The sequence below is a fragment of the Pseudopipra pipra genome, chromosome 14 (assembly GCF_036250125.1).
Source record: "Pseudopipra pipra isolate bDixPip1 chromosome 14, bDixPip1.hap1, whole genome shotgun sequence".
Lineage (NCBI taxonomy): Eukaryota > Metazoa > Chordata > Aves > Passeriformes > Pipridae > Pseudopipra > Pseudopipra pipra.
This window is the reverse complement of record NC_087562.1, coordinates 11332935-11359193: the sequence shown is the minus strand read 5'-3', so window position 1 is coordinate 11359193 and position 26259 is coordinate 11332935. Positions and strand designations below refer to the sequence as shown.

General features: G+C 37.3%; 1 long non-coding RNA gene across 1 annotated transcript in view; it reads left to right on the top strand.

Moving 5' to 3' along the window:
• The window catches only part of LOC135422137 (uncharacterized), a 183611-nt gene that overhangs the window by 119505 nt on the left and 37847 nt on the right, over positions 1 to 26259 (top strand). The window contains exons 10-12 of the long non-coding RNA XR_010434324.1: positions 7192 to 7233; positions 9943 to 9987; positions 14637 to 14731. This is a non-coding gene — a long non-coding RNA (uncharacterized LOC135422137). The remainder of the gene's footprint in view (positions 1 to 7191; positions 7234 to 9942; positions 9988 to 14636; positions 14732 to 26259) is intronic.

Here is a 26259-nt window from a genome sequence, read left to right as displayed (position 1 = left end):
CTGTTCACTGATCTTGGACTGTGTCATGGGTGGGATGTGGTTTAAAACAATTATTCTTGTAGAATTTTCACTGGAATTGAAGGAAGAGTAAAGGCCTCTAATGAACATGCTTATAAAATTCAAAGAAAAGATCATAGATTTGGAATTGTTCCAAGCATATATGAACCTGTTTAGTTATGTTTAGTTATAGTTTAATAATCCACTGTACAAAGAGTTTTGAAGGAGCTGGGGGGAAACATAAATCTACAATGTTAACAAAGCCAAAGCTGAAGGTCAGCCTGCAGTTAATAACCATGCTCAGTGATATTATTTTAATGATGACACAATATTTAAGCTACTGAACTTGACACTATAAGTAGCTATGCATGTTGCACAGAGGGAAGAAGTGTACAATTGGTTGGGCTTGACTTTCACATGTCTGTTCATAGTGTCCATGGATTCTGGTCTATTCTCAGTCAAATGTAGCCTCAGCATCCAGGCTGAATAAACCTCACCTGAACAAACCTCACAGCCATAATTCAGCTGCAAATAAAGCAGGGCAAAAATAGTAGATGCAGATGCTGCTGCTTACACATTGTGAGCCAGAAACCGAAAAAGTAAGGCATAACACAGATTATCTTCTGCAGAAGGAGCTGGGTGCAGCTGTCCCTGGGGCTTCAGAGGCAACGCCTGTAAACAGTAAAGTCTCTGTTGTAGGACTTTAAGCTCCTCTTTTTTGTGTGGACAAGATTGCCAAAGTGATGAGAAAAGACAAGACTCCACAATCTTCTGGAGGGACTGCATTAGCCCACACTGAAGTATGTGCAGCTCCAGCTGCAGTGCCAGAAGTCACCTAAGTGTCCAGTTTTAAGGTAGCCTGGGCAGGTGTGTGCAGCCTGGAGTGTAGCCCAGCCCATAAACAGGCTCACAGGCCATTGCTCTGCAGGCAGCTCAGACTCTGGCTTTGCACAGCTGTAGAGGTGAGTGCTGTGAGTGGCATTAAGTGCCCTCTGTCCAAAAGATTTCTGTGCCAATACCAGGTTCTCCAGGGCAACTTCCCAGCTATGATAGTGACTGCTAAATGGAGTTACTCTAAGCTTCTCTAGATACCACAATCCGCTCTCCCAGCTATCAGTGTATCGCAGGTGTGTTGGTAACTGTCATTTTCTGACAGTGATGCCCAAACGATTTTGGAATTTACCTCCAGAATGCTGAGACAAAAGATGGACTCTTTGGTTTGTGGCTTTGAGTGCTCCACAGAATGGGATTTAGCACTGATGTCACGTAAGCCAATTTTTTTTTCTGCTCAAGAAAGTATTGTGCAACTACCAAATTCCATAGACGAAAATAATTATCAAAACTGAAAAAGGATATGGCAATAACAAAAAAAAGTAATACTGTGAACTGTTGGTATGAAGCTTTGTTTTCAGTATAAATAATTTAGTGGGGTTTACTTCAGCGATTGTGAACTTAATATGCACAGAACTTCCCTCAATTTTTCTTGCCTTGATTTTGTCCCTACCTGAATGCTAGCAGTATAATCACATAACATAAATTATACAGTATCAAACCCTGGTTAAATAATTCCAAGCAAAACAAACGAGAAGCCATGGAAAATTATGGCATAAGATCTTGACAAGCTAAAATAGACAGTGAAGTACAGAAGGTGTCATTCTAGGATTTGTGTGTTTGTGCATGTGCACTGACACTCCTGATGTTCCTATAAAACACATGGAGAAACTCCGTCTGGTATTCTGTGGGAAAAATTTATGTAGACTCTTCAAAATTATATCAAAAGCAGTTAAAAATGCAAACTTAAAAAGTGATATAAGATAGCAATTTATTTATAAAAATGTCCTTTGCATTTTTTAACACTGTTTAACTTCCATGCATGTTTTGCTGTTTTCAAATAACAAATTGACCTTTCCAAATTCATAATGAGGTATGAAATAAATGAGAGAGTACTGAAGGTGAGTAATTCATTAATCATAAGCAAAACAGGGATGAAATCAAGGACACAGGAGCACAAACTGTAAAAGTAATAGGTTGCATAATCATGGTATTTAATATTAACTACATTATGTTTTTCATGTGGGTTCTGAGAAGCTGGGTTTTTATGTTTACATGAAACTAATCCAAGGTAAATTTTATTTCCCAATATTATTTTTCCTAGTGGTCACTCTCTTTTTAATAAACTAGAAGATAATGAATTCTAGCTTGTCACACTGTTATGAAGATTTAATAGAGGGGTTAGCAGGAACATTTAAGCCTACTGAAACTTTTGATTTAAGGTATTCCACTTTTGACTAGAATGTACCAAATCATGTAGCTATATCCCCTTCGTGTTTGTCATGGCAAATCTCCCATTATGGACATAAATTCACCTGGAATTGCTTGTTTTGGCCAAAATAAATTGTTATTCATATTCCTCTGTCAGAGAAGGACAGAGAAAGAACTATTAGTTAAACAGTTCTGGGTCTTTATCCTTCAAGAGTTCAATCCACAGTGATTACACAGTGTGCCACAAGGTAGTTCACAGTGTACAGGTGATGTATTTAAATAGTTAATACTGGTGGATATGATAAAAATAATTTGTTCCCCCATGTCAGATTTCAAGAATATTTATTCTCAAGAACAAACCAGGTTAGAATATGACAAGGGGAACTGGTGGCACAGCAAGGAGTCAATCAGAATCACTGAACAGATGATGCTTTTCCCTGTTCCATACACTTTCATTTGGATGGAGCTGGTATTAATGCTGCTCTTACTTGTTATTTTGTAATTTGCTGGACTGAGAAGGAGAAAGAGGAGAAAAGTGCAGAGTGAGAGCTATGCCATAACTTGTCATTGTACCACTGTGTTTTGTGGTCCCCAGTATGATACACATTCACACCCTGGTCAGCTTTGTGTGTCTGTAACTCTGTGTAGACAGGCAGTGATGGGGGTGAGAAGCCTTCCTGTGAGCCCAGTGCTGAAACCCCAGCCCAGCTCACAGTGGGGCCTCGTGCCCCTCCCTAGGGAGCACATGGAGGCCCTGGGCAGCTCTCTGTTCCCATGCAGCATGGGTGACACTGGGGTTTGTGCTGGCCTTGGTGGTCCATACGAGTTTGTCTTTCCTGCAGACAAAAGGTGGAGTTCCCCAGCAGATCACTCCTCACCTCAGTCCTGTTGGTGGTCACAGGAGACAGTGCTCTGTGTCCAGGCTTGTGAACTTGCTTGTGTGCACTGACACCAAGCTGCAGGTGCACTGATGTGCCTTGGGATCTTGTCCATCTGTGAACTTGGGGTGCAGTCTGTGTTTGCACCAGTCTGGAAAAAATGTTCCCGGGTCCTGCAGTCAGTTGGACTCTTGTTGGAGTTCTGATGCAGGAGCTGCACCTGAACCGCTTATTGGTGCCTGTGTTGTCCTCCCACACGGGGTCTCTGTGCCTGGCACCCCTCAGTGTGGCACAGCCCCCCTGGGAGATGCTGTACCCCACAGCAGAAAGGCTGTGTCACCCGTGGGCCAGAGCAGCTGTACTGCAAGTGCTGTGACTTGGGATCTGACTCAGAGCAGTCTTTGCTCACACTCTTTTTAACTATAATTAATGCATGTTGTTTTGGTGCATATAAATGTCTGACTGAGCAATTGCCTATGTTTTGACCATAAAACAGGCATTAATAGGTCTGTTTAATAGTGTTTAATATTAGATAAAAATCATGATTTCTCAGTATTTCCATTCATAATTTTTGCAACTTGAAGCCAAGTTCTGTCTGCAATTCTGTATTCTGAGGGAAAAAAAGTAGCTGTTGATTAAAGGTATGTACTCTATCACAGTCATATGTTTTTCATAACCCTTGATGAAGAAAGTATCTTCATTTTTAAAACTCCCATTTGACTAATTTCCTATTTTTTCTGCTTCAACATTTCTACATTTTATAAATTATATTCATGTTAGATTCACACTGTGCTTAAGGTGTTTCTTCCTTATGTGAGAAAGTATATATAAGCTGCAAGGTGTTAAAGCCAATAATTGTTAGTGATGTTTTTCTTTCTAAAGAAATATAAGGGACACGATGTTCCATGAATAGACTGGTATATTATTAAGTCTGAGGAATTTGCCCAGATCTCTTAAAATCATACATTCCACTCCTGTGTAAGTGGAGAGATCCTCTTAATATATTTACCTTCATTTTAGATGCAGGTGGTTTAAATGTGATGCTCTGGTTTAGATTCCAGAGCAAATAGGTTACCTATGATATTATCATTCCCAGAAATATATTGCCAAGCACTGCCTTTTTCAAGCAATATGGTTAAAGGGTTCACTCTGTCCCCAGTGGTCCTCTGCTTGAATGCTTTTCCCAAGCTCCAGATCAATCTTTAACTCCTCACTTTTAAATTAAGGTGAAATACTGTGGAGAAGAAAGGGAACATAAATACTTCCAAAATCCAAGCAAATAGGTTTTCTCACTCTTCCTTCCCTCTCCTAAGCAAGCTATGAAAGCCCATGAAGTATTCTCTGTGCTGGACCCAAGTATTTTCAAATTTTTTGAACCAATTTCTAATGTTTCAGCAGAATATATTTTTTTCCCAGACACCTTCTAATGCTGTTACAGAGTCTTCAACTCAGTATCAGAAACATTTTGCTATGGGCATGAGGAGTCTGTCACTTTAGAAAATTTAAAAAAATATCAGTAGCATATCAGAAGAGTTTTCCTGTTGTAGGTCCCCTGCCCTGTTCTTTGCATGGTGTCTTGCATGACCTGGGCTTCCTCTGTACCTCGAACAATCCAACTCTGCAGAGCTTCTGTTTTTCTGCTTTCAGAAGCTGTTCTGGCAACAGATGGATGGTAACTTTCTATCCAAAAGTTAAAAGGTGAAAGGAGTTTGGCTTTTGGGGGGACTCGAACTTGTTTATGTCTTCAGCATACTTGAAATTTCTGTTAAAATATTTACCAATGTATTCATGAAACATGAATAGTTGAAGGAATGCGTTTTAAGCTAATGCCCTCTCCCAGGTTAATGATTAATACTGTGAGAACTCAGCTTGGCATTTACTGTATCATGACACAAGTAAATTGAACTCTAAGCAAGCCATTATCTATTTTATTTATTTGGTTTTTAAAGTATGCCATGTCAAATTATTAACTTCTGGGGTAGAAGGGTGGTAAAAACATGGGTCAGGCAATCCCCATGGAGCCTTGTGGGACTCATTTGTTCACACCCTGTGTGGTTCTTATAGGAGAAGGCTTTCTGTTTCCAATGCAAAATCTAGATCTTTAAACACATTTTACAAAAATATTCATTTCTGTCTTAATTACTGTATTAAAAAAAAAAACATTGCATTCTCTGTCTGTCACTTGTTATGATAGTAAACTGTACCTTCTGTTCTCTGCATATATACAGTGCTATTTATTTCCTGTGGGAATTAATTTTTAAATTATTTTAAGCAGAGAAGGACTAGAGGTTCTCCATATCTTAGGTACTAAGAAACTTCAAGATCAATTTTGACTCATGCTGAGATTTTTCAAATAGTTTTGTTTTCATTTAAGCTTTATGTATGTTCAATTTTTAATTTTGTTCTGCTCCTTCTCTTTATCATCTTTGAACAAAAATTTATTTAGGAATTGAAAGGGCATTTTACTATATGATAATAATTTAAGTAATTCAGTCATCAATAGTAACTATTCAATATTTCTCCCTTAGAAAACAGATGGAGTTATAAAACTGATATAGGTAAAGTAGAGGTCAGTAGAGAAAGAGATTTAGTAAAGCACGTTTTGAAATTTGGGAAATTTATTTTCTATGTTTCTGACTTAAATGACTCAAAAAAGTAGTTTGAAAAATGGCCTAACTGCTCATTTGAGTTTTTGGACTATGCTAATGGAAACAAAGAAAAAATTTTGCTCATTCTCAGTATTTAAAAAAGTCAAAATAGCAAGTAGAGAATATGCTGTAAAAGGATGTAATCATCAGGAGAAAAGATGACTTGAAAATTTGGCCATTGTTGAATGTCTTTGAAATTCTAATTTGTGTCAACAAACATGCCTAATTCAAAATCAGTTTTCAATGGACCAACTAAAGGGCACTTTACTCATTTATTTCCCTGCCAGATTTTGATATTATCACAAACATGTCAGCACTGTGGCTATTAAAAAGATCAAAATTTTCAACCTTCCTAATTCTGTAGGAAGAGTGTTTTATTTCACTAGAAAAACAGGTATTTTGCTTGGAATGGAAATATTACTTTTCAGGAAAGACTGTCTGGAAAATTCTGCCTGAAATGTGAAAGCTTCAGAAAGTTACAAAACCCTAAAATTTTTAGAATTTAGATTAGAAGAAAAATACTTGGACAATATTAACTATCCTGTTGCTAAACCTGTAACTAGACCTCCCTTGTCTGCAAAGACTTTAAGGTTCTAATTCCATTTTGCAATTCCCAATTTGTTCATGGTAAACCAGCCACAGTTTAAAGGCTCAAAGGTGTTTCACCTAATTTTTCTTATATCTCCAGATAGTGCATGGCCAAGTTATTTAGATACAAATAAGCCTTGAGAATATCATCAAATCCATTCTAATTTCATTCATGCCTTGGAGATAATAATTTAAAGAGCTAGTCACTGCTTGCAATTAAGCATGGAGAAAATAGATCCGTCCCATAATTTATGTCTGCAAAGGTTGGGCTGGATTTGTAATTAATGTTTGCTCCTTTTAATGAAATACTCCAAAGGTCTGCACTTCTGTCATTCATGGAGGTAATTTTTCAATTGATTAGTAAAATAATACTTGAAAAGTAAATGCACCTGCTTTAGCACAGAAATGTCTTAGTCAAGTAGAGACAATGATTGGAGTGCTAAAAAAATATCATTTCAATACAGTAGAGACTGGAGTTTTACTCCTCCAGAATTCAGAACTCCCACTAAAGAGAAAAAAGAGAAAAGGTAATTAAACCTCCAACAACTTCTTCAGCATGCTTTTATCCAGTTTAATTCCTGAGTGGTTTTCAGCATAGCTAAATACTTTTAGGAACACATGCCCGAACTGTGCATTTGTACAAGTGAAATATGTTTGGAAAGCATATGTTACAGCAAGACATAATTTTTGTATTTGTGTACCTTAGAATTTTGAGAGGGCATGAACAAATAATTTAAAATTGGAAATTTTGTTTCTGTTTGGAATAAACACTTAGAATTTGACAGTTCATTTGGATTCTATTCTTATTTCCATTTCAGATTTGAACCTGTTCAAGCAGGCAAAATGGCAAGACTTGGGAGGTAGGTTTAAAATGGCTTGTTATGTCCTTCCTACAAAACAACCACTATCAAAGAAAATTAAATAAAATAACAAGCCACTTCTGACTGTTTTCAGGGAATTGATAAGGATTTAGTTTGAATTAATCCCTCCAGAAGGCATGTTCAGTGACTTCTCCTGCTTTGTTAATTTAGTCATTTTGACACAAAGTCTTACTATTCCTCTACTACAGACACCTCACATTTTGTAGCAGTGAGCACTGTGGGAATTGACTGTAAGTTGATTAGACAGAATGCAGAGCAGAAGCCACAACCTATGCCAGATTTCTTGGGGGCCACAAACATGGTGATCCAAGAGGTTTTGAACCCTGTGTCATCTGGGACAAGCATTTTGCTTTCAGAGAAAGAAGCAAGAGAAGTGAATAAATGTGGTGAAAGAAGCCCTTACCCGGTGCTCAGCCTAGTGAAGCAGAGTAATCCAGACAGTGGAGCAAGAGAATGTGTGTCATCAGAACATTTAACTTTGAGGATAAAAGTTTATAGTTTTAATGCTATGGTTTTAAGTGTTTGAATCATCTGAAGGATCCAGCTATTATTAAAGCATGAGCAAAGCAGCATCTAAGGACTTTTAAAAATCTGCACCTTGAACTTAGTATAACTCCCATTAAAGTCAATGCATGCTGAGTCAGACTTTAATTCTTTTTGCACCCTAGAGATTCAAAAGGTGAAAATCCTGGCACTACTGATGTTTTGCCATTGACCTTGTAGGGTCAGGATTTCATGCTAAAAGCCATAAAATGACACTGACATTTCGTCATTGCTGTCTTGGATCAGATTCATAACAGTGACCCAGGAGAGAAACATCTACATAATCCATTACTACTGTGCATCTACCCAACACTGTCTCACCACCTTGTTTGAAGAGAGGGAATAATCTATGATTTTGAGCTGCCTTTATTTTAGCTCAAATGAAGAAGAATGGAAAAACCCTGATAATCATTTTTCAATCACTTTATTTAAACGTTCTAAGTAAATTCTTGGTTATTTTATATTTTATGTCAATTTCATTGGAAAATTCTCTTTTCAAAATGAAGGAGGTTTTGTTGGGTAGTTTCGGTAATTTTTTCAATACTATTCTAAAAAAGGTTTGTAGTAAAACCAGAAGGCAAATTTCAGATTTATAGTCCCTTGTGAATGAAGTGCTTATGATTAACAGTGAGAACTGTGAAGAGTTTTTATAATTCCTTAATGATCCTTAACGAAATATTTAATTAAAGACCAGCTGGAAAGATATTCTTGGTTAATAAAAGGAAATCAGGGGATGAATTGATTTCTATAATGGCAGAGGACATGCAATATGTGATAGATGCTACATATCATTAGTAGTTAGATACAATAAACTGATAAAATATAAAATTATCCTGCTGGCCCCTATTAAATTGTTTTCCAGATTGAAAATGCAAAATATTGGCTGTGCATTCCAGATGATAAAAGTAATAGATTCCAAACTCATGGATACAAGTATACTGAAAAATACAATTTAAACCTTCTGCAGGAAATAGTCCTATGTATAACGTGGCTACTGATTTTCAGATTTTTGATGCTGTAGAAGAATATGAGCCAAAATGTGTTGCCAGTTAGAGTGAAAAATAAAATCTGAAACAACTCTACTGAATTCAGTGGAGTTCCTTGAATTTGCTGAAATGGATAAGCTTTCCCCTTGCTGTTCTGTGCATATTTCTTTAAAAACACAGAGATGAACCAATGAAAATCACATTCACAGAAACAGAGAAGCACTGAAAAAGAAAAACTTTCTCATCTTATTAAAGAAGAAATGAAGCTCAGCAAAAATTAAGTGAATTTTAATTGCATGAGGCTTTGCCTCAGATTTGTAGGATCACTTGATGTTGTAATTTCTTGGCTATTCTAGATAAGCAAATACACAGAAGATTTGCCATCTCTGTCCTTTCTGCTAGTCTCTATTGCCCTACATTGCAACTTTTACGTGGTTTTAACTTTGCAAAAAGAATTATCTAATTCATCACATACTAATTAGTTATATAATTTAGCAGCTTTTTTGGTTATAAGCTGCATATTTTCCTTCTGTGCTGCACACAACTGACAGTGAAGGATATTGAAAACATATACATAAATTTGTCAGCTGCGATCTCACAATAACTAGATGACAAGAAAAAAAATCATGCTTTTGGTAAAGCCCATCTAGGACAAATTGTACAGGAAATTTCTCCCAGCTGCTGCTTGTTATGCACTGGGACAACTGCAGCCAATGTAATACTGTGGAAGCAGGTCTGAAACCCAGGAAAAGATCTGTGAAAATACAAACCTGTAAGAGAAAGTATCCAATGATGGAGGCAACTGCAGTAGAGTTAAAGCAGTCCTATTAAATAATGAGCAGTAATAGGTGACTGTCTGCTCTAAGTCACCCTTTAAAGCATCTACGACCTGCTGCAGGCTACAGGATTAATTCTGAAACATGTAATTTAGCAAAGGATCAAGACTTCAGTCTGTTCAGTCTTCAGCAGCAAATAAATTGGTGGCAAATGCTTTGGCATAGGTTGTTGCATTACTTTGTGGCAGTCCCTGCATCCAGTGCTTTCAATTATAATTCTGGTTTCTTCCTTTTGACAAAGCTTGGTCCTCTGTGTTCCTCAACTCGGCTTATTCTATTAATCGCAACTTTGCAAATTTTTAATGTCTGTTTCTTCTTTCTAGGCTCATCTTCAAATACATGTATTTTTGAACCCCACGTTTTCAGAGGTAAGAAATTCTCTCTGTGAACTGTCTGGTCAGGTGAATAACTTGTCCTTGTTGTTTAAAGTCTGCATCCTTGCTTTAAAATTAATCCATTTTGCTCATTATATTTGCAATAGAGTCATATTTTTAAAAATATGCTGTATGGAGAGGGGGAAGGGAATACCACTGTTTGCCCACAATGCCTGTACCTTCTGCTACTGCTGTTTGTACTTAGCCATACATGCAGTTACCCAGTTTATGCTGCAGCTCTGCTGGTTAAGGCACTCAGCTTCTTGTGTAATTTTAAGATGTATTTCCAAAGCTACAAAGCTTTGAAGAGCAGCCCCTCACTGCATCTTCTGCATAACTAAAATTGGAAAGCAAATCACCTGCTGCCACTACTATTTTTAGTAACATTCAACTGAGAACAATGTGTAGCTCAAAGCAGGGGTAGAGACTCTGGAAGCATAAGCAGAAGGTGTCACTGAGACAAAACTGTTATTCTGCAAAAGGCTGTGTCACCCAAATGAACCAAATATTCTGCAGAGCTACAACAGACAGGTATCAGAGTAAAGCCAAACAAGGTACAGGGGGCAAACTGTTTCAAGTTCTCAGTTCTGAGCATAAGAATTTTAATATCATTTCTATTTAAAAATGTTCAGTTATGATATTCCCTATTAGCTTGGTTTTTCTAACTTTCATCCCAGTGATAGGCTTGCTACCCTACTAGAATCAATGGGTTTGCATGTGTTTAAGAACAGGCATAGCTTGAACTGCAGTTGATCTACTTATTAAAGCACTAGAGGTTTACATGTTTCATTAGAAATCATAAATCCTGCCTGTGAGTTTTGTGCAAACTTTGTTTATCCTTCATTAAAACTTCTCTTTGTTAAGTAACTGCAGATACTGAGACATTAGGTGTACTCATATTACTCAATTTTGTTTCTCTGACCTCCTTCTGAAGGAGTCTACAGAGACTAATTTAAAAACCTCCCTTATATTCCTAGAGGAAAGTGGTGTGAACATTCCTGTTTGTGTCAAACAGCACTCAGAGTGCATATACTGACTTTACTGGAGTTACTTGGGCTTTCCACCACTCAGTGAGACCTTGGTGTCCTATGAGTTTTATGTAGTTGAACATCCAAGTCAGGAGTGATATAAAGTTTTTCAGGAATGTGTATTTAAACATAGGTTAATAATAAGATTTAAAATGTTTGTTTTCCTCTTAGCATCAATGAAAGCATATATTTATATGCCGAGCTCTTGAAAATTAATTTCCTGGACTTCTCTAGGGATATAAGGATTGTGTACAATGCACGGTTTTTCCTTGTATTATTTATGAACAGAGGGGTATAATCTGGTAGCAATTCCCTTTGTGCACAATTTTTTAAGCTCTTGAAGTCACTTTAGTTGCACTGAACTTTGAGATGAGAACGAAGCCCTCTTTCTCTTTATTGAGAGTTTTTCTTAGAATGTGAAACATGTTTACTTCCAGAATACCATGTAAATTTTCTTAAAGAGGTGCTTTGCAAATAAGCTATTATGGTACTAAAGAAAACATTGATTAGTTCTAAATGGCAGTAACAATTCAAGTGCATGTAAAGACAAGTGCATTTTCTTTCGATGTTAAGCCTCTGAATTTAATAATTGAAGGAAAAAATACAATAAGGTGCAATAGAAGAAGCTTCTGTGAAGTGCATTATGCAATTATGAGTGCCATAACTACAATTACCTTACCGCATCATAGTATGTTTTCTGCTCAGACTGTTTTTTAAAACAAAATATTTTTATTACTTTGTTATTTGGAAATATGTACTATTTGGAAAAGGTTGTATTTTCTGTGATGATTCTGTTGATTTAGGAATCAACACTCTTTCCACTCTTGGTTGAGGAAATCCAAAAACTCAAGACACCATTCAAGTGAATACAGAATCCAGCTGAAGCAATCTGTTTATTTTTAGTCTTGTCAACATTGTTTTAACATGTGAAAACTCTGTTTTTAGGGGATTTCTTTCCCAGTTCCCTCAATTAAATCATTACATTTTGCTTAGCATACACAAGACCAGAATTATTAGAAGACAGATTTTGGCTGTTTATTGTGCTACTTGACTTGGAGAATTGCATAAGTCATTAACTTTCTAGATCAGAGCCTGATTGTACCACTCACAGAACCTGGGTGCTGGAAAGAAGCTGTGTGATGGCTGTGTTTACATAGTCAGATTTGTTGCAAAAAGGAATACTATAACCTCTTCTTCATCACATAAAACAGGCCAAGAAGTAGGACTACAATTATAGTAGCAAAGATTTAGATTGGACTTAAGAAAACCCACAAAACAACCCAACTTTTGTAATGGTAAGATAATAAAGCACTGAAATATATAGCCTGGGAAATTTAGAAGTCTCTGTCTTAGGAAATCTGCAGGAGCAGGTTAAACAACAGCTGTCTGAAATGATACAGATACACTTGTCCCAACTCTCAATGTTTATTTCTATTATTCAAACAAAACTTCTGTGTTGCATATCAGGGTTTGGATTACAGGGTTTGGTCCATTTTGTTTTGGCTTTATCCAGCTTCATGAGTAACCAGCAGTTACATGATTTATATAATATGTAACTGTGAAAATATAAATGCCACATTGGGAGATAGCAAACATATGTTATATTTCAAACCATATACTCATGGATACGTTTCTGGCTTTCTGTTCAGTTTCCTGTTTGTGTATGCATATACATTATTTTTGCATGACTTGTGCATACTTTGTTCTTTATGTGTTTAAATTGCTGTTAAACACAAGATACAAATAGCAGTTTGTGTGTAATATTACTTTTTTTTTACGTTTACTTCCCCAATTAATCCTAGCAGCTCATGGAATTTCTTACAAGTATTAAAGGGAAAGCAAGTATTCAGAAAGTAGATATATTGAGGGGTGGGAGTGAGACAGACAAATAAGGAGATAAGCAGGAAAAGAAAAGATATAAGAAAAAATGTAAAGGATAGGGAGGATGAATTTAAAGCGGTGAATTATGACCCAAATTAGGATTCTAGGGACTGAAATTCAATTTTGCATCTTGAAAATGGAAGAAGCAACAGAAAACTTAGCCTGGATGACAGAGGAAGTACATGTATTAACTAAGAGGTTGTACTGGATGAAGCTCAAAACTATAATGAGGAAAGGTGGTGGGAAGGTGTTTGGCTAATGAAACAGTTTATCTGCTAGTGGAAATAAAAGTCTGATCCATAGTTCAGGGATTTTGGTGTAGTTCCAATAAGAAGCACATTTTAATTGTGATTAAGCTAAAGTTCCTTCATGTGAAAGAAGTGTTGTAGTTGAAGTGTAAAAGTAAAGTATAAATGTTAAGAAACACATTTCTTTTCACAAAGAAAGATTTCCAAGAGTTCCTTTTTGTTCCTTATTAAAAATGTGGGGCATAGGTTAGGAGAGAGTGGTACAGTTTGACACAGCCATTTAGTGAAGGTGCATCTTGGTTGCTCAAATCACAGCTATAACCCCTCTGTGTGTTGCAGCTCTTCATATTTCATAGCAAATTTTCATATCAAATTTTCTAAAGTCATGTTTTATCTGTTTTCCATGGATGCTGCTATGTGCATACAGATATGTACACGCTCATTTACAGTGATTTCTGATCTAGCATAGTTTTGTAAAGACCTCCAGCTCAATAGCATTAAAGATGATAAATGAATGTATAAATCTAAGGGGAATGTACTAAAGTTAATAGTGAGGGTGGGGTTTTTTGCATAAAATAACTATGGTTTCCAACATTTTTCAAAGAGGTTCCTTCTCAGCTTAATGTGTGCTGATAAAGATCTATTCTATACAACATTTCCTTCTTATCTCACCACCCCCATATCTGCAGTTTTTCCTTATGTCTATTCCTTTTAAAATCCAATTTTCTAGTTATACTAGTATTTATTAAAAGCTTGACTGTGGGGTCTTTGTTTATCCAAAGATCTATTTTTATCATAACTGTTTGTAATGATTAAACCTCAACAACTTAAACACTTTACACAAAATAATGTATTTTCAATAAATTGAAATATTAACCAATCATATGTAATGGTTCAGTTCTAGCAAATGGATTGCTAGAAATCCTTAGGGTTTCATATAAATTGAAAACTGTATTGACTGACCAGGCTGCACTCGAATTACATTGCATTTGGATCAAAAAGCATAGAAAAAGTTCTCATTATAGTTCCCTGACATTAATTTGAGCATTTTTATATGTGTGTCCTATTAAGTACTTTAAGTGCTTTTTGATAATTGTGCTTTGTAGTTTTTACAGCACTTCAGCCTATTCCCAGTTCAATTTCCTCTTTTATCCGATGTTTGAAATATTGATTTCTGACAGATAAAAGCAAACCTTATAATCTCAGCAGCATGCAATAAGTGAGTAAGACGGGGCTGCAGAATGCATCAGGGAACGGTCATATTTGAAACCGTCTTTGTTTTATTACATTTCGTCAACAGAATTTACTTACCGCTTGCTGATATTTATGTAAAAGCAGGACTCCTGATAGTCCAGTGATATTACCAGTTCCTGGTATACTTTTGCATTTAGTAAGATAAAAGAAGAAACTCCCTTGGTGGTTGATGATTGCAGCTGCTTAAACTGCTGTCAGCTGGCTTGAAGTAACTGTGATTTATCTTCCTCAGATTGTGCAGCGTTGTGTCCGTGAACTTCCAGAGTTTGCATTAAAAAGTGACAGAACATCAGAGTGCCAGAAGCTTCTCATATTGTGGCCCTGAAGGTAAAAGCAAAAGAAACCATGCTTGTTCTATGTTTGGGGAACACTGTCCAAACCCTCTGCAAAACTCTTGTGACATGAAAGAGATCTTAAAGAAATGGGTTGGGATTTTGAACACGGACTTAATACAATTAAGAGATGCTAAGGAATATAGACTTGGTGCTTTGTCTTGCATGTTTTCATGATGTTTCTTCTGCAATTTCTAAAAACTTGAAAGAGGAATTCCGTTCAATCCAATTTCTAGTTGATTAGTTAATGATATGTTAGGAATTCAGTTTGCCTTTTTTTTCCTTTCCTTATCCTGTACAATCCAGTGTCTCACAAGTAACATTGTATTAAACATCTCTACTCAGCTCCATTAACACCTGCAGTAAAAGAGCAGAATATACAGGAAATTAGCTGCTTCATTTCTGGCAGTATTTCCTCTGAATTTGTGAAAACTTAGATCAGAATACTGTTTTAGAAGGTGAGAAAAGTTCCTCAGGTTACACAGTAGCTTTGGCAATCAATAGTAAACCTATCAAAGTGAGAACACAAGTCTCCATCCTGAACACCAGGTTAGGAGCAAACTGAGTATCTTTCTTTTGAGAAATACATTTTTGAGAGGGATCATTTACCTGAGAATAGAAGCAGGTGAAATAAATGAATGAGGGATATGATTTTTAATAATTTAGACATTTCTGAGATGAACATTGAGATTTTACTTAATCCCAAATTAGCAATTGCTAATTCAGTCACATGTTTTCGTGTTCAATCCTGGAAAAACTTGAAACAACCACCTTCACACACTTGATTATAGAATTGTTTTCATACTAAGGACATCTAAAAATGTTATATGAGTGAATTTTAATTATTATGATGGACTAGAACTCTGCCAGTCACTTAGCAGTTAAAGTTTAATCTCCAATCAATTGAAGTTTTCATTACTAACCAATTAGCATTTAAAATTTTAAGTGATAAGTATTTAACTGCATTCTGGACATAGTGGGTTGGTGATAGAAAAGCCTGGCAGGGTTCTGGGGAATGGCAGGTCTGAAAAAGTGATTTGGTTAAGGCTGTCAGGGAGAAAAGAGCTTCTGAGCCCTACAAGCTTTGATCATAACTTATAAATATATAAGGCCAATGGAGCTGAGCTTGCTCAGTAGCAGAACATGCTAGAGATGGTGCCTGTAAGGAAGGGAAAATAGTGGAGTAATTAGGAAGGCGTGGTTGTCTAGGAGTTAATATGGTCAGAGCTAGAGGTCTAAACACAGGGATCAAGGTGCAAGGCTCAGTCAGCCCTCTCTCCACCTGGGCTTGGCTGCTGACATCAAGATATGCCAAGACATTTACATACCAACGTGTAAGCAGAGGCAGAAAATGCTGTGGCTGATAGAAAATGAAGACTGACTGGAGCTGAACTTTGCAGCAGGGTTACCTCAGTGATGATTTGACAGTTGGGAAGCTTGGACCAGCAAAACCACAGAACTGAAATAATTCAAGATTTGTCAATAAGGAAAAAGACAAAGACACTGTTGGTTGAATTATATGTATATTATATGTATATTTACCTTGAATATTCAAGTAAAAATCTATAAGCTCCCGAAACAGCAAAATAATCTCTCTTTATGTTTTGGAATGTGCTGGCTGCACCCAACCCAAATTTCTGTGTCTCAGCAGACCAACTCAGAGATATGTGTACATGTGCAGGTTACATTCCTATACATTCCACATATGCAGGTAAAGCATCAGCAGCAAGGATTCTGCAGTGGGTGATATAACTGTAGACAATCTCCATTAGAATTTCAAAGGAGCTATTTAGCATTTTTCATATTGGGTAGGTTATTTACAGTTCACTATTTAAAAGGAAAAAACATTGAGAAAGGTTTATCTTCTAATAAATCAAGACTATTATGACGTCAAGTCACAAAGCCTAAGGGTATGAAGGCAGTTGCAGAAGCTGCCTCTTGCAAAATATTATGTATACTATATTATACTGGCTAGCTGAATTAAAAGTGCTTCTGTGAAGAATTAGAAACAATTAGAAATAAAAAATACAGTGTGGAAAAAATAGGACTGACAATTTTTTGTTGAGATTCTTGTGGGAATCAAGTTGGAAAACAAGCTATTGAATACACCAACTGATATTTTCTAATGGTCTGTTTGAATTTGATGTTATATAATGTTGTATGCATGTGCATTCCAGTATTATAGCTGACAGAACTATCCTAATATTTTTATCTGTGAAATTTAATTTTAAAATCTCAGTGTTTCAACTGATAGCATTGAACGCATCAAACTAATGCTGTTAAAACTATGAAGTGTTTGGAACAGTTTCAGAAGACCAAACTATATATAGTTTGACCCTAACTTTGTATATGGGAAGGATTATATTGGCCTCAACCATCTAATTCTAAACTCTGGGACTCCAGTAGGCTGCTTGAGGACTTAGTGCTCTATGTGTATATTTGCAAGTATTTTTAATATTTCTTCATAAAAGGCAAACTGGTAATATTAGAATATGTTTATATAATTAAAAAGTAACTTATCTACTTCGTAAAAACAGTGTAGACTGAATTCCTTTTTTACCTCAGTCTTTCCACCTTCCTCTTTCTCTTTATTCTCTTTGATGTCTGCAGCTGTTGTCTGACAAATAAGGCCAGCAGCTGCCTGCAGTGCTACTGTTTTACCAGCTGCTAAAGGTCTGCCTTCACCAGGCACCGGGTCCTCTCCCGGCCCGTGGTGCAGGGAGTGTTTGTCAGCCTGGTGGCACACACAGCCTGCAGCTGACAATTCAGTCTTGTCACGAGCCCTCAGCCTGGAAGTACTCGGAGCTCGTGTGCTCGTGTTGATTTCCTTGTTAAACAAAGTGTCCAAAGTGTCAGAAGAATGAAATCAAGCACGTTACACTACATAACCAAATGACAATATTTCTCTCATTTTAGCTCCTTAATATCATCTTCAGCTGAGTGGGAAAGAACGCAGACTGCATGACCCTGGGGAACTTTGTTTCAACATTTATTATTGGGAAAAGTATGCCTTTCAAAAGATAAAATGTATTTCAAATATCAAATCTCTCCCTGTGCTGAGCTAAATGCTGCCTTGATGTATGCATTGTACACTCTAAGTTGACAGATGTGAAGTACAAGTAAGAGCAGAATTCGACCAGCTAAATTTAACATAATAAGATTACGAATACTACAAGGGCAAAGGATTTTCTAAACATTAAATGCTACAGTGTGCCTGAATTCTGTTTTCAGATTTAGTCCTAGATAGTCTGGTTGTGGGGCTGCACAGTAACAAACCAGCAAAGTATCTTTATTTTGACGTAGGAATCTTAAATGTGCAGTGTTTAGAGTGACAGCTACTCATTGATGTACTGGGAGGATTTTATCTAAGTTTACCCTAATATTTAAGCCTTTTTTTCCCCTTCCTTTCTCAAATAATTAGAAAACATTCTTATCTCAGAATATATTCCGGAAGGTGTTTGATTTGCTTGAATTATTTAAAGTTATAATAGGAGGGTTTTTTTCTGAATTCCGGGGAGGTTTTATTGTTGTTAATAAAACCTGTTTTTAATAGTGTTTGCAAATGCGGAGCACATGGTTCAACTGAAACTTTTGCCTGTGACTGGGGCAAAGTTTTATCATAGTGACCCACTGTCATGGCCTTGTCTTTACTGCTCTTACCATAGAACAGTCACAGAAGGAATTGCCACACGAGATCTTGTACACCAACATTTTTTCAGCAACTAAATGTAACAAAATAAATTCACATTTCTGTGCAAAACCGCCACTCACACGGGAGCAGATAGGGAATATTCCAGTGATATAGTCTCCTAACAAGCTTTTCTCAATTTCACCAGTAGTGGAATGTCCAGAAAAAAAAAAAAAAAAAGATAGCAAAATACCTCCTTTGCAACAAAACAGATACTAGCCTGGTAGTTAGTGCTTATCAAGGTGAAATCTCAGGATTCAATAAAAACAAATTTTTCTGAAAGGTTGTAGTGTTTAGCTCTCAGTTATCACTGGTTAACAGAGTACATTCTCGGATGATGGGTTATTCTTAACTTTGGGGTTCACCTTCCCTTGCAAATGATTTGTGGGAAAACGTAATTCAGTGGGTATTTTCATCAATATTTTGTAAAAGGTCTAGAAAAGCACATCAACACAAATATGCCCAAACACGACAGTGGTGGTCCAGGCAGTCACCTGAGAAAGAGAAATGCAGACTGAGCATGTTAAACCAGAGCAAGAAATGGAACTATGGTTGTTTCCATTACCAGTCAAATGAGCAAATTATTGGAATGGTGGATCCTTTGAGTAGTTTTGAAGGTCATCCCTCATAATCTTTTCCAAACATTCCATTCTCATTTAAATAAAAAACTGACTTTCCAAAGCCTTTTCTGTCAAGCTTTAATTACTTAGTTCATTGTTCAAATAATTCTTTTTGTATACTGCAGTTGGAAAATAATATGTAGCATACAGACAAAAATGTCTCCCCTATAATGATCTTCACTGTAACCATGCACTACTGGGGCAGGCATATGTGCATCCAAGAGGTTAAATTTAAAATTTATTTGCAAGTACCACAATTTCAGTGGTATTTGACCACTTATTTAAAGAGTAAATGTGGCTTTTAAATTGTTCTCTTGAAACAAACCTTGCTGATGTTGGGATTTGGGGAGATATTTTACTGAAATGGATTCTTTTTTAAAGAGATAGTTTGGGGAGGGTGTGTATGTATGGTTTTTTGTTGTTTTGTGTTTGGCTGGTTGGGTGGTTTGGTTTGTTTTTTTTTGTTGTGGCAAAGATAAATCTGAAGTTTAGTAAAGCTGTTATTACTAAGGAGAGAAATAAACCAGCTACAACTTCGTTCCTTGAATTAATCAGATCTTTCTGGAAGATTGCACAAGCTGACTGAAGGAGACCATCCACATTTCCCCTTTCCCAGTGATGGCATTAGCTCAGCCTGCATGGCCTCTCTGCCAGGTTCCCACAGGACTTCTGATTTCTGACTTGACTTCTTTCCTGACTACTCCCCTCTCCATCTTTGTCCAGTGACTTTTCTTCCAGCCCTAGAGCTATAATCTCTTGGGATATTGTTTTTAGGGCTATTTTAGCTAAAGGTAGCTAGGTTTTTATTTACATATTTTATTCATAGATCAGAGGGTTTTTTCCCCCCTTTATTTTCTTTTTAGAAGTGAGTGGATATTGGTGTAGCATCACACTAGCAATAGCTTACCAACAGGCTTCTTGGCTGTTCTGTGGACCTACAAAAGCCTGTTTATGGAACTCAGGTCAGTCAGAAATGTACTTTGACAAAGAAGGCATAGAAGATTGTTGACAAAATTAAGAGGAGTCACAGAATCAGCATTTTCTTTATAGGGGAAAAATGGAAGAAAATAACTGCTTTTTTCAACATATGCAGGATAAAATGTTTTCATTTTTCCTTCCTACATGACTTCTTTTCAGAATTTGGTTTTTGTGTGTTACACAACTACAGTGGAATTGATTCCCTACCAGTACTGGCAGGACAGTGGTAAGGAGAGCCTGGGAGTTGTGTCTCGTTACCTTAACGAGAGAAAGCTGTGAAGTGAAACAGCAGGAACTTGATTTGAGGAAGCTGCCATTTTTGAGTTTGGTCAGAAAAGGTTGCTGACTGCATCCAGCTCAGGAGCCATGGGGATGTGAAGAGATGTGTCAGTGGGCTGGTGAGTGAGTGGGGCTGCTTTGGGGGGGTGGTACCCATGAGCTCTTTCACTATGGACTGAGCCACTGAGGCCACTGCTTGCTGACACCAGGTTCAGAGTAAGCCATAAAGGTTTTATCTTTTTGTTAGAAGAAAGAATTCTGGGCTCAAGGAAGCACTGCCTAGGATTAGAAAGGTATGAAATTTGTGTAGTGTGTGCTAAATGAAATGAAAGCTGCCTGCACAGCCCTTCAGGGGCAATCTCTTAGCGCAGTGTTGTCTTAATTTTATCCTCTTGAGTCATGCAGTGAGCACCTATATGCTAAAAAAGAAAAGTAGGTTCTTCTATAGCAGTATTTTATATAGGGATCAGGGCTTGGTACAACATTCCTGAGCACTGTGTATTCAGGATCTGGGTGTTTAGGAAAGTGCAAAGAGATTGACTAGGAAATGCTTTGAAGTTTTTTTCCCACTGCCTTTACATATGGCTTCTTACGGAAATGCCATCTTCTCCTGTGAGAAAGGGCATACTGTGCTTCCACCCCTGACTGCATGGGCACTGTCCAGTGGGATAACCTGCAAGAGAATCCTGGTTTTGTCACTGGCTTATGGCATGGAGCCTTTATTTGTGCAAGTGTCTTCTCTTCTCTGACCCTTCTCATTTCTTCACAGTAAACTAACTGTAAAGCACTGTTTAGCATCATATTGCTGCTTAAGACAAGCTTGCTCTGCCTTTTCAAGAGGATCTATTATCTGTGTTTTAGTCCTCTGTTAAGATCAGTATTTGCTTTTTTTCAGCTCTGAGCCCAAGTGGAGGGAGTTCCCCTTTGTCTACTAGATATAACATAAAAAAGTACCTGTAGGGCACTGTATGGTCCTGGCGTGTGCTTTGCTTTGGTACTGAAATATGAGCAAGAATTAATCACCAATGCAACTCACTAACATGAAAATGAGTGTTGTACATTGAAGAACAGGTATTCCTGACAACAACAAATACTGTATTTGGCTATTAATGAATGACCCTAATTTAAAGAGAAGAGAAAAAAAAAAAAAAGGATAGAGATAAAAATTGTAAAATGAAGTTGTCCCTGTAGTAATACCAGACATTCAGCTGTTATAAATTGGCAATGGTCCACTGGCTTCCACACAGCTATGCTGATCATGCCAGCTGAAGGATTGACCCTGAATGTTATCAAAGTTTTCTTGGAGGTGGCAGGAAAATAAATCCTTTACAATTTCCTCTTTAAGAACTCAGGATTTCCGTTTTTATAACTGCAAACTTCCAGAATGAAATGTGGAGCGCAGAGACAGGCAACACCACGCTGACTGTATTTGATTAGGGTAATCCTTTTTTTCCTTCTATGTGGTTACTACAGCCAAGCAATTATTTATCATACTATCAGTTGCTTGAAGCACTGTAGACTACAGGTTAAATATTCTCATGTCAATGTGAGCTTCTGCTCCAAGGTCTCATTGAAATCTAATGACTTTCATCTTCAAAAGAAATTTTAATGAGCTCAGAGTATCTGCCCTTCTGTTTTAATTGTTGTACTTTGTACACTTCACATTCTGCAGATCAAACCTACCTATTTTTCATTTTTTTCCACCTGAAAATACTGTTGACAAGCTCTTTCCGGAGCTCTCTTCTTCTGTCCACTTTTTATTGGTCATATTCATGTAAGATATAAATCCAGAAATATGCAACACATGCACATTTAAAACCCGTAACAGATCTAGTACTTACCACTGAAGAACGTAACATGTGCCAGCCACTGTTACTTTGATTAGCCTGAAATCAGAGATGTCTCAGATGCTGGTGTCTGTAACAGTCAAATAAACCCATTAAATAAGTGGTGGTAAATGTATTTGGTACGAGTATCAAAACTTCTTCTGGACTACACGTGGAACAAAGCTCAAAAAGAGGTATTGCTGTGCCTCTCTATATAGGCAGCTACATATATACTTTTGTCCTGTTCTTTTCTCACTTTGTGGGCTGCTGTGTGCATGTCTCAGGTGCCATTTGTTCAGTCCCATCGGCATCTTCACACATTCTTGTGTTTTCATAATCCCCTTTTTGCTATGAGCATCCTTCTTTCACTCATCCTCATAAATATTAATTACTGTGGTCTGGTTGAAATAAATACAGTTAGACAGTTTTTCAAGTGGAAAGTTATTGGGTTGTTTCTAAGAAGCTGTAGTCTTGAATTCAAAGTTCTGGTCAATATTTAGAATGTAAATGAAATGGGTGTGACCTGGGACTGGCTGCCAGCAGTTGTAGGGGTTGTAGCTCTCTCAAGTATCTGGCCTTAATAGTTAAGTTTTCAGTATTCTTAACAGGCAGCATTTGATTTGTTCTGTTCCACCAGCCCTTTAGAGAAAATTGTCTTCCATTCCGTTTCTTATAAAATTTTATAATTTATGGCATTTTAGTACCTTGCATCTAAGTGTGAAACTTTTCTGTGTCAGAAAGAGTGAGCCTGGGAACTCCTTGGTGTTGCATGATAGACTGAATGAATACAGGCTGAGGGATTCTTTGGTCAGATCTACAGATCTAGAATTTATTTCTTATTGTGCTCATCTGGTTGTACAGCAGATGACACTGCAGAGAGCTGTACAATACTACTCCAATTACAACAGGCTGTTAAAATGATGGTCTCCACTCCTTACTAAAGGTGGGCCACCATCAAATCTAGGTATAAGATGTTAATATGTATTAGCAAAAAGTCCAACATTAATATTTTTACAAAGTTTTTGTTACTGCATGAAACCTTCTTGGAAGAGTTTAGCATGTGCTTGATTGTGGGAAATGAGGGATGCAGCACAAAAATATTCTGCTTACATTTCAAAAATGTATAAAATGCATCCATCATGGAAGATGGAATTGGATGTGTATTACACTCAGGAATGGTTCAGACCCTTGAAGCTCTACAAAATCTACGTGGTGTTTAGATTAAGTATTAAATCTGTTTTCAAGATTACCGAAGTAAAGCAGTGAGACACAGATCTAGATCTGATCTAAGTATTTGAGTATTTTTTAAATTATTTTTGGAAAAGAAATTACACACTAGTAGTTGTGCTCATCTCCTTATATGATGCTCTGGGTTTAGAACTAAATTACCAGTTATTAAGGAATTTTCAAAATTGCCCTTTTTTAGCTACTAATTTACTATCAGCCATCCAAAGACAGATTCGTAGGATATAAATGAAATGCTATAATTATACAAGGGAGTGGGTCACTGACCTTTGGATTGCAATATCTTGTCTCTTTTGTCCTTTCCTTATACTACCCAGTCTACACGATGAAATTGCATCTTTTTCTTCGGTTGTCTCAAGAATGAGGTGGTATTGGAAACTAGTGAGGCATGGCACAATGTAGGTGTTCATAGCTTGCAATAATTTACCCATTTTCATTTTGTTTGATTTTATTAACACCTGTGTCTCCAGGGAACACAGGGAGCAGGGGAGGAAAGGAGAGAATACTTCAACAATAATCTAATGATCAGCACTTACACTCCCCCCCAGCCCTGCTGTTATGTCAAATGTCAAGATACCTCACAGCCAAGCAATTTATAAAACAAAATGCGTATCTATAAAGGAAGAGGTGCAGATGGTAGAAAGCTGTGTGTCATGCCATGCACACGTACATGGAGGACAGCAAGGGAGTCATTAAAAATATGGATTTCTTTTGTAATGCAGTGGCTGTTTGTCAGCTGGTGTAATTGTCATACATCAATGGAACCACTCAGAAATATAACATCTGAGGAATTAGTCACTTAATGGAAGTTAATCAAAATTCTTTATAGAAGAGTGATAAAGGATTCTTGAACAAAATTTGGAGACAAAGGAAAAAGCATATAGGTAAATATGGGATTGCAATCTGCTGAAGTTTCATCTGGGTATTAGTTTCTGGAGTATTTCTGAAGATGTTGGTATTCTAGGCAGTAGAAGACAAAGATTTGCTATCAAGTTAACCAAAATACTACATAAATAAAAGCATATGGAAATAGAAGGTATCAAGTCAGGTCTAAAATAGTGGGTTGCACACTAAGAGAAAGCTGAGTTTAAACAATATACGTGAATTGAAAAGCCTGTATTCTCTTTTGAGCCACTTGGGGTTTGAGGTCTTAGGACTGAGTCCTAAAGCACAGCATATAAGGGTGTGCTGCTCTGCAAAGGATCTCTGAGCTAACCTGGGATAACCCACCTCTGCAGTCAGAAGCAGGGTAGTGAGGTGATACTGCACTTTTATTGCCTTCACTTTGTGGAGCTTTCTGGTGCCAGAGCTCGTGTTTCTGAATGCACACCTGAGCTTGTGTTTCTGAATGCACACCTGCAGCATAGAGGTGGCAGCTCATTTAGAGTTACCACCAGTATTTATATACATGGCAATACATCAGAGTAATCAAGCTTATCAGATCTGTGGTTTAACATGCCTGTGAATCATTGGTTTCAGTCAGTTGATTTTTTTAATAATCGGGCTTTTTAATTATAATTGAACATGGCTAAGGTTTTAAACAAAACATTATTTAAAATTTAAAAGATCAAATGTTTTTTCTCCCTGAAAATATTGCCTGGTCAAGAAAAAAAAAAGCTGCCGTTGTTTGTGGGATTAAATTCAATCTTGTGATTTTTCTCAGTTGAGTGAGGGGAACATGGGTAGAGAGAAAGGCAAAAGGTTGTGCAACAGCAAAAAGAAAACCACAACAGAACATCAGAAAATGAAAACTAAAGGCATATTCAAAGAGTTTCTGGGATTTGCTGTGATTGTCAGTTCTCTTAATCACAGGTTTTAGTTGTGAGGTACCAGTTTTGTAGCAGGCAGCAGGAACTGAAGACTGTGACAGTCCTGTATTGCTTTGGTGCTATAGGGTCTAAGTTCTGGGAAGAGTGAAAGGTGGTCAGCAGCTGTATGAACAGGCAAACTCTGATGTTATCTTCCTCCTCTATCTTGATCTCAGTCGATCATCTGTCACATGTTGCTGTGTAAATGTGCAAGAGTGAAATGAAGTCAGTGGCCTGGCCTCACTGTTCACTAGGAGCCAGAGCCACATGGTGTGCAGGTGGGCAGTAGAGTTGCCCTGGCAATGTAGGAGGGAGAGGAGCGTATTAACAGATTCAAGAGTTTACATCCACGTGTGTATGTGCCCACACTGTTACTTTCTGTTGGTAACTGGTGTTTCTGAATTGAAGCACCTCTACACCGCCTTCTCTTTCTGCAAGCAAAATGAGTAACACCACAAGTTGCAATTGTCAATGGATGCTAGTTTGAAAAATGATTCATACACAGTGTTCTGGCCATCTGTGTGCTAACATCTGGATGGAGAGCAGTTTACTCCCTGATGGAATGGTGCTTCTGTCCATCTAGTTGACTTAACTAAAACTGCAGTCTGCCTTTGGTGGAGAACTGCATGTAATAAAATGTGGTTTGTCTTTTCCTTTTGCCATTGTATATTTCTTTGAAACAAATCAATATCCCTAAGGAACCTTGACCAGAGGATTATTGGGAGTGTTTAGAGGTGAGCAGTTGCTGTGCAGCACTAGGAAACAAACTGAGGCTGCAAACAGAAAGCAATGGAACCCCTCTGACCCAAACTGCATTCTGCTGGCTGAGGTGAGATGCTGAACAACACCTCCTTCTCTAGGAATAAAGGCAAAATAATGTTGCATTCATCCTCTTGAGCAATGCTTCTGCTTGCTCTTATGTCAGAATCCTCAGGACATCAAGAAAAGCATAAAGCATGAAATCTCACCAGAGCCATAAGCCTCTCCTCACCTCTCTCATCCACTGTTACTGTAATCAACCTTCAGATCCAGGTGGCTTTTGTGGTAGTCTTTGAGAGCTATTGGCAACAAGGTTCCAA